The sequence below is a fragment of the Triticum aestivum genome, chromosome 3D (assembly GCF_018294505.1).
Source record: "Triticum aestivum cultivar Chinese Spring chromosome 3D, IWGSC CS RefSeq v2.1, whole genome shotgun sequence".
Taxonomy (NCBI): Eukaryota; Viridiplantae; Streptophyta; class Magnoliopsida; order Poales; family Poaceae; genus Triticum; species Triticum aestivum.
The window spans coordinates 537,786,822-537,798,565 of record NC_057802.1 but is presented as its reverse complement, the minus strand read 5'-3'; the positions used below and the strand labels follow the sequence as shown (position 1 = coordinate 537,798,565).

The window sequence follows — 11,744 nt, the reverse complement described above, 5'->3', positions numbered from 1 at the left end:
AATACAATCGATCTTAACTAGCTATCTTTTCACAATCTTCTTGCCCTTCTTTTTCGCAAATGGAGTTCTTCTGTTGAACGGACGTCCTTTAGGTAGGGTGGTCCTGCTTCTTCTTGTGGTGTATGGTACTTCATCGTCGTCGTCATGTTCCATCTTCGGGTCGCCGTACTTGTCGAAGTCTTGCTCATTGGCGACTCCATCCATTACGATGATCTTCCTTTTGCCTCTCCTCACGACAACACGACTGGGCTTTGACGGGTCGGTAATGAAGAAGCATTGGTCCACTTGGGAAGCCAGTACCCATGGCTCATTTTTCACGGTGACGTTTGCGCCCGCGATCTTGGATTTGGCTTCGGGTATAACCATGGTGGTGAAATACCGGTCTTCTTTTAGGACGCTCTTGGCCCATCTAACACGGAACATCAGGACCTTCTTTCCAGCGTAGCTCAGCTCCCAGATCTCCTTGATCCTTCCGTAGTATCTGTCCTTGTCGTTACCGGTGTAGGATTCCATCGTTACCCCGGAGTTCTGATAACCATCGCTCTTCATGTCCTTTCCCTTGGTGTAGAATGTGTAGCCGTTGATATCGTACGCCTCATAGGTCATCAGATTGTGCTCGGCGCCCTGTGACAAGGCGAATATGAGTTTTTCTTCCGCGGAAGAATCCTCATGTAAAGGGTACGACAGAAGCTTCTCCTTGAACCAACACGTGAAACATGAGTTGTGCTCTTTGATTATATCTCCGTCCGTCCTCTGTTGGCCTTGGTCATTGTATGTCTTCTCAATAAAGGTTTTGTGCTCTACCACCCAAAGATCGACCACGTCTATGTGTTGTAGCGTGACTAGGTTTGCTCTTTCAAAGTCGGCGAGTCGACCCTCGAAGTCGACATGCATTTCGCGGCGACCATCGCGGTGACCCCATCCAGCGAGCCTGCCGAGGTGCCTATTGACGGGCAGACCAACGGGGTTCTTGATGCCTAGATAATTCGTGCAGTAGGAGATGCACTCTTCGGTCAGAAAGCCCCTGGCTATGCTTCCCTCTGGACGTCGGCCCGAGTTGGATGATATCCTCCATGATATGGACCAGCAGATGCACCATAACATCAAAGAATGCGGGCGGGAAGTACATCTCAAGCTCGCATAGTATCACCACGATCTCTTCCTGTAGCCTTCTGAGTTGCCTCGCGCCAACCGACTTCCGAGAGATGACGTCGAAAAAGTTGCATAGGCCAAATAGCGTTTCACGGACATGCGCGTCCATGATCCCACGGATTGCAACTGGAAGTATCTGCGTCATCAGCACGTGACAGTCGTGAGACTTCATCCCGCTGAACTTCTGCTTCGCTGAGTCTAGGTATCTTCTTATCTTCCCCGCGTAACCGTAAGGAAGTTTTACTCCTACGAGGCAGGTGAAAAACTGCTCGATCTCCTCCTGACTTAGAGTGAAGCACGCGGGAGGGTAGTCATTTCCGGTCTTCTTGGCCTTTTTGCCTTTGCGACGACTTTCCATGTCCTGCTTCGCCTCATCATCATCATCATTAGCGTGAAGCTCCTCCAGGATGCCCATTGATTTCAAGTCTGCCCTTGCTTTCGGCCCATCTTTGGCCCTCTCTAGCATGTTGAGCAGGGTACCAAGCAGACTCTCGCACACGTTCTTCGTGATATGCATGACATCAAGGCTGTGAGGCACACGGTGGATCTTCCAGTACGGCAAGTCCCAGAAAACAGACCTCGTTTTCCATACCTTCAGCAGCGGCTCTGGCGCCTTTCGCTTCTTTCCCGGCTCTGGCGCCTTTTGCTTCTTTCCCGGCAGTGGGCAATCTTTCCGATTTTTCAACAACTCGTCTATTTCCTCGCCGCTCCTCGTACGCGGGCGTCTTCGGGGTTCGGTTTCACCATCGAACAGATCCTTGCGTTTTCTCCATGAGTCATCGTCGCGAAGCCACCTTCGATGTCCCATGAACACGGTCTTCAAAGACCCGGGATCTCTATCTAGCTGGCAATACGTTGTGTCATCCATGCACCTGACGCATCCAGAAAATCCGTGGACCACCTGCCCCGTGAGATATCCGTAACCGAGATAGTCGTGCACCGTCGTGAGCAGTGCGGCTCTCATAGGGAAATATTCTTTCTCTGCGGCGTCCCACGTATTGGCTGGCGTTTTCCACAGCGTGTCTAGCTCCTCTTTCAGCAGCCCCAGATACAGATTGATGTCGTTCCCTGGTTGTTTCGGCCCTTCAATTAGCATACTCATGTGAATGTACTTCCTCTTCATGCACAACCAGGGGGGAGGTTGTACATCCACACAAACACAGGCCAGGTGCTATGTGTGTTTCTCTGGCTGCCAAACGGATTGACTCCATCGGTGCTCGCGCCCAGCACGATGTTCCTTGGATAGTCCCCAAATTCTGGGTGTTCGAAGTTCAACGCTTGCCACTGGCTCGCATCCTTAGGGTGACTCAGCATCTTGTCTTTTTTATTTATCTCCGGATCATTTCCGTCATCTTCTCGCTTCTTCTCCTCCCTATCCGCGTGCCAACGCAGGAGCTTTGCTAGCTTAGGGTCCACGAAATACCGTTGCAGACGAGTAGTGATCGGAAAGTACCACACCACTTTTCGAGGAGCTTTCTTCCTCTTCTTGTATCGAGTGACGCCGCACACCAGACATATTGTAGACTCCGCGTGCTCGTCCCGATAAATGATGCAATTGTTCATGCACACATGGTATTTCACGTGCGGTAAATCCAGAGGACACACGATTTTCTTCGCCTCCTCGAAACTGGTCGGGCACTTGTTCCCCTTGGGAAGACGTTCGTGCCAGAATGACATGTTCTCGTCGAAGCATGCGTCGGTCATTTTGTGTTTTACCTTCATCTCCAGAGCCATGAGCGTTACTTTCAGGCGGGTATCCTCGGGCCTGCATCCTTCATACAATGGAGTAACCACGTCTATCTCCAGTTGATCCAGCTTGGCTTTCTCTCGGGTGGCAGCTCTTGCGTTATCCGTCTGCTTGAGAAGCAGCTCTTGAATATGAGGGTCCTGCACCCAGCCCATCGATGGTCCATCGTCGTCTGCTCCGGCATCTTCATCTTCATGATCATGCCCTTCGTCTTGATCTTCCTCATCATCATGTCCGGCATCTTCTACATGATGACTGTGTACTGCATCACCGTCGTGATCATGTCCTGGAGATTCTTCGTTTTCTCGCCCGCCCTCGCTGCGGTGGTTGTCTTGCTGCCCTTCCTCATTTCTTGCCCGGCCCCCATGGACGACTTCATAGTCATCTTCATCACCTTGCCACCGATAGCCATCCATGAAACCACGCAAGAGCAGGTGGTCCCGCACCTGTCCGGAATCCGGATCCGTAATAAGGCTCTTCAGCTTGCATCTTCGACAGGGACATCTTATCTCCGTCTCGTTCTTTTGAAGCATCTCGGCCTTCGCGGAGCTCAAAAACCTATTCACGATGCCTTCGGTCATCGTGCGGACCATGGTCGCCTGCGGGGTAGAGCAAAACGATATTTTAGAACCAAGAAAAAATTTGGCATGACTTTGCCTAAAAATAGGACCAAAAAGAATGCATAGTGCCAAATTCTCGCCGAAACGGAAATGAATCAACATTCCGGCAAAATATTGGCAACTATCGCATTTGAAATACCGGTACCTGCAAACACAAACATATGCAACACCACAAACATATGTAGATCTAGGCCATAAAAAGTGCATGTGCACGTTGTTGGAGGGAGAAAAAAGTAGATCTACAACATGAAGAAAGCTTTCCCCTTACTTACCTATCAAAAAAGGTAATTTAACCACTTAATTTGGGTGAATCTATGATGCAAATGAGGTGAGGAGGAGGAGGCAGCCAAGACAAGCTTGGAGGAGGAGGTGGAGAGAATGAAGTGGGGAAAATGAGTGTGGTAGGTGGCTGTCCAAAATATCTAGCTGCTCTCAGGTTACCAATGGCGCACCACATAATAATGCGCCATTAGTAACCCTGGTTACTAATGGCGCACCTGTTACGTGGTGCGCCATTACTAGTTTTGCAAAAAAAATGTTAGTAGTGGCGCACCTTGGCTGTGGTGCGCCATTACTAGTTTGAACTAGTAATGGCGCACTGTACCCTGGTCGCCATTACTAGTTTTAAAAAAAAGTAAAAAAAGAAATTGTTAGTACTGGCGCACAGAGTGTGTGGTGCGCCATTACTAGTTAAAACTAGCAATGGCGCACTTTGCCTTGGTGCGCCATTAATAGTTTTGGAAAAATAAAAAAATTGTTAGTAATGGCGCACCGTGTGTGTGGTGCGACATTACTAATGAGGACACTAATGGCGCACCACATACATGGTGCGTCATTAATGTCCATATTAGTTATAGCCCTTTTCCTAGTAGTGTCAATTGCTCACTACAAAAGCAAAGAGAACCTAGCAATTAATATCAAATCATGCATCACTCTCTAAAGTAATTGCAAACCAAAAAGGAAAAAATACTCTCGAGCATATCCACAAGAACATTGGCCTCGCTCGTGGTCTCGTCCGGATCCAAGCCATCCTCGGAAACCGGAGGTGAAAAGGGTGGTGGCATGGCAGCAGGAGACCGTGTAGTAGTAGTCGGCACTGCGCGAGGTCGAAGGGGAAGCGTCGGGAAGGTCATTGTCTCATTCTTCTTCACCACCCCTGTCGTTTTGTCCTTCGCCTTAGCCGACGTTGCCGTTTGTCAGCCGGCTCGAGAAAGGGTGATAGGTAGGTTGTGGTTGTGTGAGTGACAATAGTCATCAACGACGAACCTTTGTCGATGAAGTTTATCCCTTGTTGTCATCGTTTCGGTGTTGTGGCACCAAATTCTTCGTCGGTGATAGGTCTCCGGCACCGGCGGGGGTGGCCCAGGGTGCAACGGGGGAGTGTCTTTATGTTCCGCTGGTCATCAGGCCCGAGGACGATCAGTGTCGCGGCAAGGGGCGGCAGCGTCGAGGTTGGGCAGGAAAGCTGCGGCTGAGAGGGAGGGTGCGGAACTTTTCTTGAGAACGCCTACAGCTAGACTAAAACTAGGAGACTGTGGGATTTTTTTGGAGGGGGGGGGGGAGATTTAAGAAAATTTTAATTTTAGGGATCTGCTAGCAACCGCTCTTGTAGTAGTTTATTGGTTGAGCTGGGCGATTAGTTTTTTTTGGGACCATGAGGTGTTACGGTCCCCATAGCAGTTGCCATCAACTCGCATCACCTTTTGCACAAAAGTTTTGCTCGTATCTCAAAAGGCAACATAGTCAACGAGACAAAACAAAAGGTTAACAAAACATCACGTACATAGTCTTTCACATAATTATTGAGAACACACATTTTGGTTGCACAAGCATGCACATAGTTCAACATGACACCGAGATGTCAAAATGTGAGACCTGATCCTCTCAGCTTCTCCTCAACAATGGCATCCAGCTTCTTTGACATCTCTTCCGTCAAGTGGTTTGCCCAGTCACCGATCTTCCCGGCCCTAAAGTAGGAAGAGTTCTCCATTGGCACCCCACCAATCCTATCAGTTACTCCCGATGAGTTGACCGGCATGCTCCTGAGCTTATCGAAGCTACACAGGTGCACAACACCCTCTACAACTCCACATCTCACCTCCTCCTCGGTGAAGGGGACACCGAGGAACTTGGCGAGCATCTTGACGTGCTTGACCGGTTCGGCCATCATCTCCTCATACTTCAAGAAAAGAACTTTGTCACTCTCTGCTATGCTTTTCTTCCAGAACTCAAGGTTGTGCTTCCAGATAGGCCCATACGGGGATAGCCCCTCGGAAAACGAATCAAATGCTCTATCAATGGTGTACTCCGTGTGTACCTTGCCGATAAACTGCCATAGGGACACGAACACATCCTTGGGATCGCGGAACAGGTACACAACACGGCAACCGAGCTTGGACACGCACGGAGGCAGCAGTGTGATCGGCATGTGGGTGGCGAGGAGCCTCGGGGAGGCGAGCTTCTCAAGGTCGGCGATAGGGTGGAGCTGGCGGTAGGGCATCTCAAGGAATGGCACGAGATCCTGAGGGTGGCGGGTGAGCAGCGGGTGGGTGTCACTGGTGGCGGCGTGGTCGAAGCGGTTTGTAACGGTGAAGGCAAGGGCCTTGAGCCAGGTGGTGCCGCACTTTGGGAACGTGGCGAGGAGGGTGTTGTCGGGGCGAGCCTTGAAGTGCTCTTGCACCATTGACGCTTTGCATGGCCGGGCCGGGTCGCAGCCAGCAGCCTTGATACATGACATAGACTCCTCGCGCCTCCGCAACAAGGCTCTCTCCTCCTTCCTCCGTGCCGCCGCTGCGGTTGCTCTCGCTTTGAGCTTCTTCGGCCATGGCGATTTTTCGAGCTAAGTTGGGGTTGGTGATTGCTTGGTTATGACTTATAAACAGGTCGAGGCATCCAGATCAATGATTGGTATTTCTAAGAGGCCATATACAAAGGAAAAACGTTAAACTAACTTGGCTGCCCTGGTATTGAATTCTAGGCATGGACCACGAGCTCTACTAGTTAATATGTAAACACATGGCGACACACAGCTGAGCTGTACATGACTAATTTGGGCGCCACCTAACCCAAGTTAGAAAATATATTATTTGAGGCACAGACTTGATACTCAGTTTAAATCATGCATGTGCATGTGTCAGCTAAACAACAAAACTGATAGAAGCGCAACACCAACCTCTTTTTTCTGTATGGTTACCGTCAGTCAAACTAGGCATCAGTTTTGTCATCCAAGTGTATCTGTTAACATGATAATCTTTATCTAATATTAAAAAACGGAGGCTTTCATGGTTCTTCATACGTCATCTTTTTTATAACTGTTAATTTTATGTAAACCATTTGATGGTTGAGATTTAAAAGCAGATATACATCATTCAGACTAAAAAATGCATAGCAAGATAGCACACACAAATAAGGCAGCCGACACGCTCGGCGGCCAGCACGTGGCCACGATACGCACGGCCGGCGACCAGCACACGTGGGAGACAACCAGCACATGGCCGTGGAACGCATGCCCAGCAGCCAGTAGACCAAGGCGATGGTGGAGTCGCAGTTGCAGGGCTATGGTTGCCGCGCGCAGGCCCATCTCGCCGAAGTCGGAGCAGGCGCCGTCACCGCGGAGCTCGTCACCGAGATGGCTGCACGGACGACGTGTTCACGCCGGAGCATCCTAGCATGCTGGATGGTGCGAGCACGGTGGCTCTCGTCCGTACCCATCTGCGACACAGACGCGACACACACACGAGCAAATCATGCACGTATACACGCAGCAGCAACATACGTGGGCGCCGGAACTCCTGTCCCTCGGGGCGGAGCGGCAGCAGCGCTCGTGGATGGCACCCGCGGCAGCAGCGGCCAGCATGCGCGGCTGCGGCCGGCTGTTCACGCCGTTGCCAGTGCAACGCACGGCACACCGGCCAGCACGCGGTGGCAGCCCGCTTGCTAGCTAGCACGCATGCATGCGACGGCTAGCTAGCTAGCACGCCATGGCCAGCAGCTTGCTTGGTCGTATGCCCGCGACAGCCAGCGGCTAGCACGAACGCCAGGAGCTACGCCTGCCAGGTCGGGAGCATCTGCGCAGGGCGAGCAGGGTGCAAGTCGGGAGGCGGGGCGAGCAGGGTGCAGCCTGTTTGGCGAGATCCGCAGGTCGTCAGCCGAAGATGGCGGGCCGACTGGTGGTGCCGTGGGGCGAGGTTTCGGCGGTGTCCTGGTGGCGTCGGCTGCTCCGCGTCGGCAGGGATTGAGAGAAAAGGGATAAAGCGTCACTGAAGGTGGGGTTGGATGTGTTCTATGCCATCTCAACAAATCTAAGCTATCATCATATTTTTTTTTGGACGCGTCTAGGTAGCGCCTGGGCGCCTGGGAAGGTTACCGAGCGGCTGACCAAAAAGGTAACACTTGGTCCCCTCCACTGACAAAAAAGGAAGGTCAGCAATTCCTCTCCCCCGCAAAAAAGGAGCTACCAACCACCGGCCCCGCGCGCGACAGCTGGCCCTGGGGATCACGTGCACCCGTCCTTCCGTCCCTCCCCACCCCACACCATCTGCTTCTCCCCCACGAAAGGAGAAGAAATCCCCAAGGGGAAAAGCTCCATCGGCAGAAAAAGCCATGGCGGCTCCAAAAAATTAACAAGAGAGGGAGAGAGGGGAGAACAAAGGAACCATCGAAAGCTATAAGAAAAGGAGGAGACAAAGATTGAACAACTTACCAGGAGGATAGAAAAACCAGGTGAGACATCTGCCTCCTTCTGATTTGCTTCTTCTTCCAATTCATCTTCACATGAACTGGCTAATTGCCCCTTTTAGCTGGTTACCTTGAATGAGCAATTCATGGAGAGAGTTGGGGAAGACTGGACAACACAAGGATTGCGTGTGGGGTGTTTGCACAGAATATGTGCAAATCAGTATGCTAGTTGGTGCAACTAAACAAGTTACAGAAGCCAACTGTATCCACACTCTGTGCATTAAAAACTGGACTAAAAAACAAGAAAATTTGGTTGCGGGGGGAGTTGCACCAGATTAGGTGCAGCTTTATGTTGCTTTCGTCATCTATATCAATTGCAGCACCAGCACCTGTAGCCATAAAACATGTGCAAAGAAGTGTGCACATAAACATTTACTAATACATATCTATACATAAAAAGTTTTTCAAAAGCAAATAGTTCTGAGTTCAAACACTCCAATAAGAAAAACACAAATGAGGAAAACAATTGATGTAGTCATCATCTTTTGAAGTACGTTTCGAAGTATCAGCAGACCTGGCCTATTATGTTCAATTTGTAGTGATCTGCCATGTCATTTCCCCTCCTATGAGACCTGCACAATGTACATGGAAAAAAATCCTGAGAAAATCAAAATTGTGCAAGTTTTATGGTACTTTGTGCAACTTGAGTGCATCCTGTATGCAACTAGCATCCCTACTCTATGCAAAAACTGGTGAGTTGGGTGTTGGAAGTAAGGTTTCCCTGCCAAATATGACTATAGACACCTGACTGCCTGCCACACAGGGGGTATCTGCAAAAAGCTCCAAAAAAGTTATTGTGACCAACCTAAAGTGACCAAGTGTGCAACTATGATGTGACTATATGCAACTATCATGCAGCTATCTGCAAATACCATACCCCTGTGCTTAGTGTGCAACTACCATATATCTCTGGTGACAACCTAAGCATAGCAATTGTGCAACTACCATATGTCTCCGTGCAACTATCAAATGTCTACACACCATTTCATAAATCATTTGTCGGCAAACCTAGGAAAAAAGCATGTGTGCAAACAAATATAAAACATTTGATTAGAATGACAACTCACTTGAAGCTTGCCAAACACACTGGGAGATATCATGTCTTTCTTTATAATCTTCCTGATAAGATTCTTATCGAAAGCATTAGCTCGGACATCACATACACTTACTCCCACATCAACATCGAGCGCATCGAGATAAAGGATCTGTCACACAAGGATCACCAAAAAAGAAAAAAGAAAAAGAACATGTTAGCAAACATGCCAGAAATGGGAAAATAAAAAAAACAGCAAGGTGGTTTTTGTGCAACTGGATAAGTAATGGGTGCCAACTCAAATACAGCATGAGCCATCTGACAACAAAAACTTGGTAGTTCTCTAAATAAATTGCACCAATACAACAAGAAAGCAACATAAAAAGTATGGACTCCATAAAAACTATGGACATCTGAACAATGTACACAAGAGGGAACATAAGAAAAATATAATAGGATTTACATGATGGACACGATTCAGGTAAATATATAACTTCAAGTAAAGAAACTGCCAGCATCAAAAGAATAAGGTGCCACCTAATACAAACATTTTCATCTGCCAGGAAAAAGCAAAAAAAAAGTAAAGAGCTGCCAACTACTACCAATTAAATGTGCAAAAGCAAGGCTAGAAGTTGCCAACTACTATTCATTACATATGCAACTGTTATTATTTTCATGGGAAAAAGAAGATGACCCAGCATAAATGATGCCAACTACATTCATTTTTAGATAAAATAAACTTCCATAAAAATTACTGCCAACAACATAAATGATGCCAGCTACATTCATTTTTCATGTGCATCAACAAAAAGGGGTGAGAACTACCATCTACTACCAATTTAATATTCTACTGGGAACATTTACAAAAGAAAAAAATGTATATGAATTATACCTCAGCAGCTGCTGTGGAGGATGAACCACCTACATCAGTTGCTGCGCCTTTCGCTTTGCATCTTTGACGTTTTACAATTCGGTACTAGTCACCACCCTCTGCCCACAAGCATGACACACAAGAAAAAAACAGGACAGCAAAAATTAGTGAGAAAATGAATAAACATCATTACAAATGTTAGTGCCTAGTTCTCATACTGAGGGAAAACACCTGTGTAGGCTAACCTAGATTCTTACCTCAGCTTCATCAACCTCATCCCCACCGCCGGAACTGCGAGAGATCCGCTGCGCAGCCCTTTTCCGTTTCCGCCGATTAGGCTGCACGACATTCCCCTCCATGTGACAAAAAACAATAGAACCAATTACTAAAAAAATGAGCACAGGTGCATAGCACAAAACATGCTTCCTCAAAAAAGTCTTCCTAAAAACAATAACATCACCAATTACCCCTCCTTTTGCTTCTACCGGTTTCTCCTTCTGCATCCATTTTCACTGCAAAAACAGGTTATGCACAAAGAGCCAAAACATTCTGGTTGCACATATCATTTCTTTCAATTGCACACTAAAGAGCATGTAGTTGCACACACTCACAAAGGCAAAAAAAAGACAAAAAATCAAAATGAGCCAACTGCATATTGTTTTGGTGCAACTCACACATATACACATGCCAACTGAATACAACTCAAATCGTGATTAAAGCAGAAAAAAGGACAAAAACACCAGAATCAACAAAGTGGATAAAAACCGCATCCAAAAGTGGATCAACCACTGTCGCAAAAAAAATGTGCGTACATAGTCAAACAACTAGTTGCACATATCAGTCCTTTAATTTGGCAAAACTGAAATAAGCCTATAGTTGCACATACTCACAGGGACAAAAGGGAGAAAAAGAGGTGTGCCAACTACATATTATTTTCGTGCAACTCATAGAACTAGACATGCCAACTGAAAAAACATATAAGTTGCACATACTCACAGGGACAGAAGTGGGAAAAAGAGGTGCGCCAACTACATATTATTTTTGTGCAACTCATGGGACTACACATGCCAACTGAAAAAAACCTATAAGTTGCACATACTCACAGGGACAAAAGGGGGAAAAAGAGGTGTGCCAACTACATATTATTTTCGTGCAACTCATAGAACTACACATGCCAACTGAAAAAAAACTATAAGTTGCACATACTCACAGGGACAAAAGGGGGAAAAAGAGGTGCGCCAACTACATATTATTTTCGTGCAACTCATAGAACAACACATGCCAACTGGAAAAAAATATAAGTTGCACATACTCACAGGGACAAACGGGTACGCCAACTGCATCTTATTTTGGTGCAACTCATTCATATATGCATGCCAACTGGATGCGCCTCGATGGCAATTATGCAGAAAAAATGCCAATGACCCCGAAATCGACAATGTGGATATACCACATCTACCAATTTATCGAACAAATCAAAGTGGGATCGAAAAATACACATATAGGGTTTGGGGTGAAAACGTCAAATCTACCTGTTTCGCCGAATCAAACTGACCAAAAACAGCACTGGATCCTCCCCTGTAC

The 11,744-nt window shown here is 47.6% G+C and overlaps 1 pseudogene; it reads right to left on the bottom strand.

Annotated features, from left to right (window-relative positions):
- Positions 1-5,283: 5,283 nt before the first annotated feature.
- Positions 5,284-6,742, bottom strand: LOC123075267 (cytosolic sulfotransferase 18-like; annotated as a pseudogene).
- Positions 6,743-11,744: the final 5,002 nt, after the last annotated feature.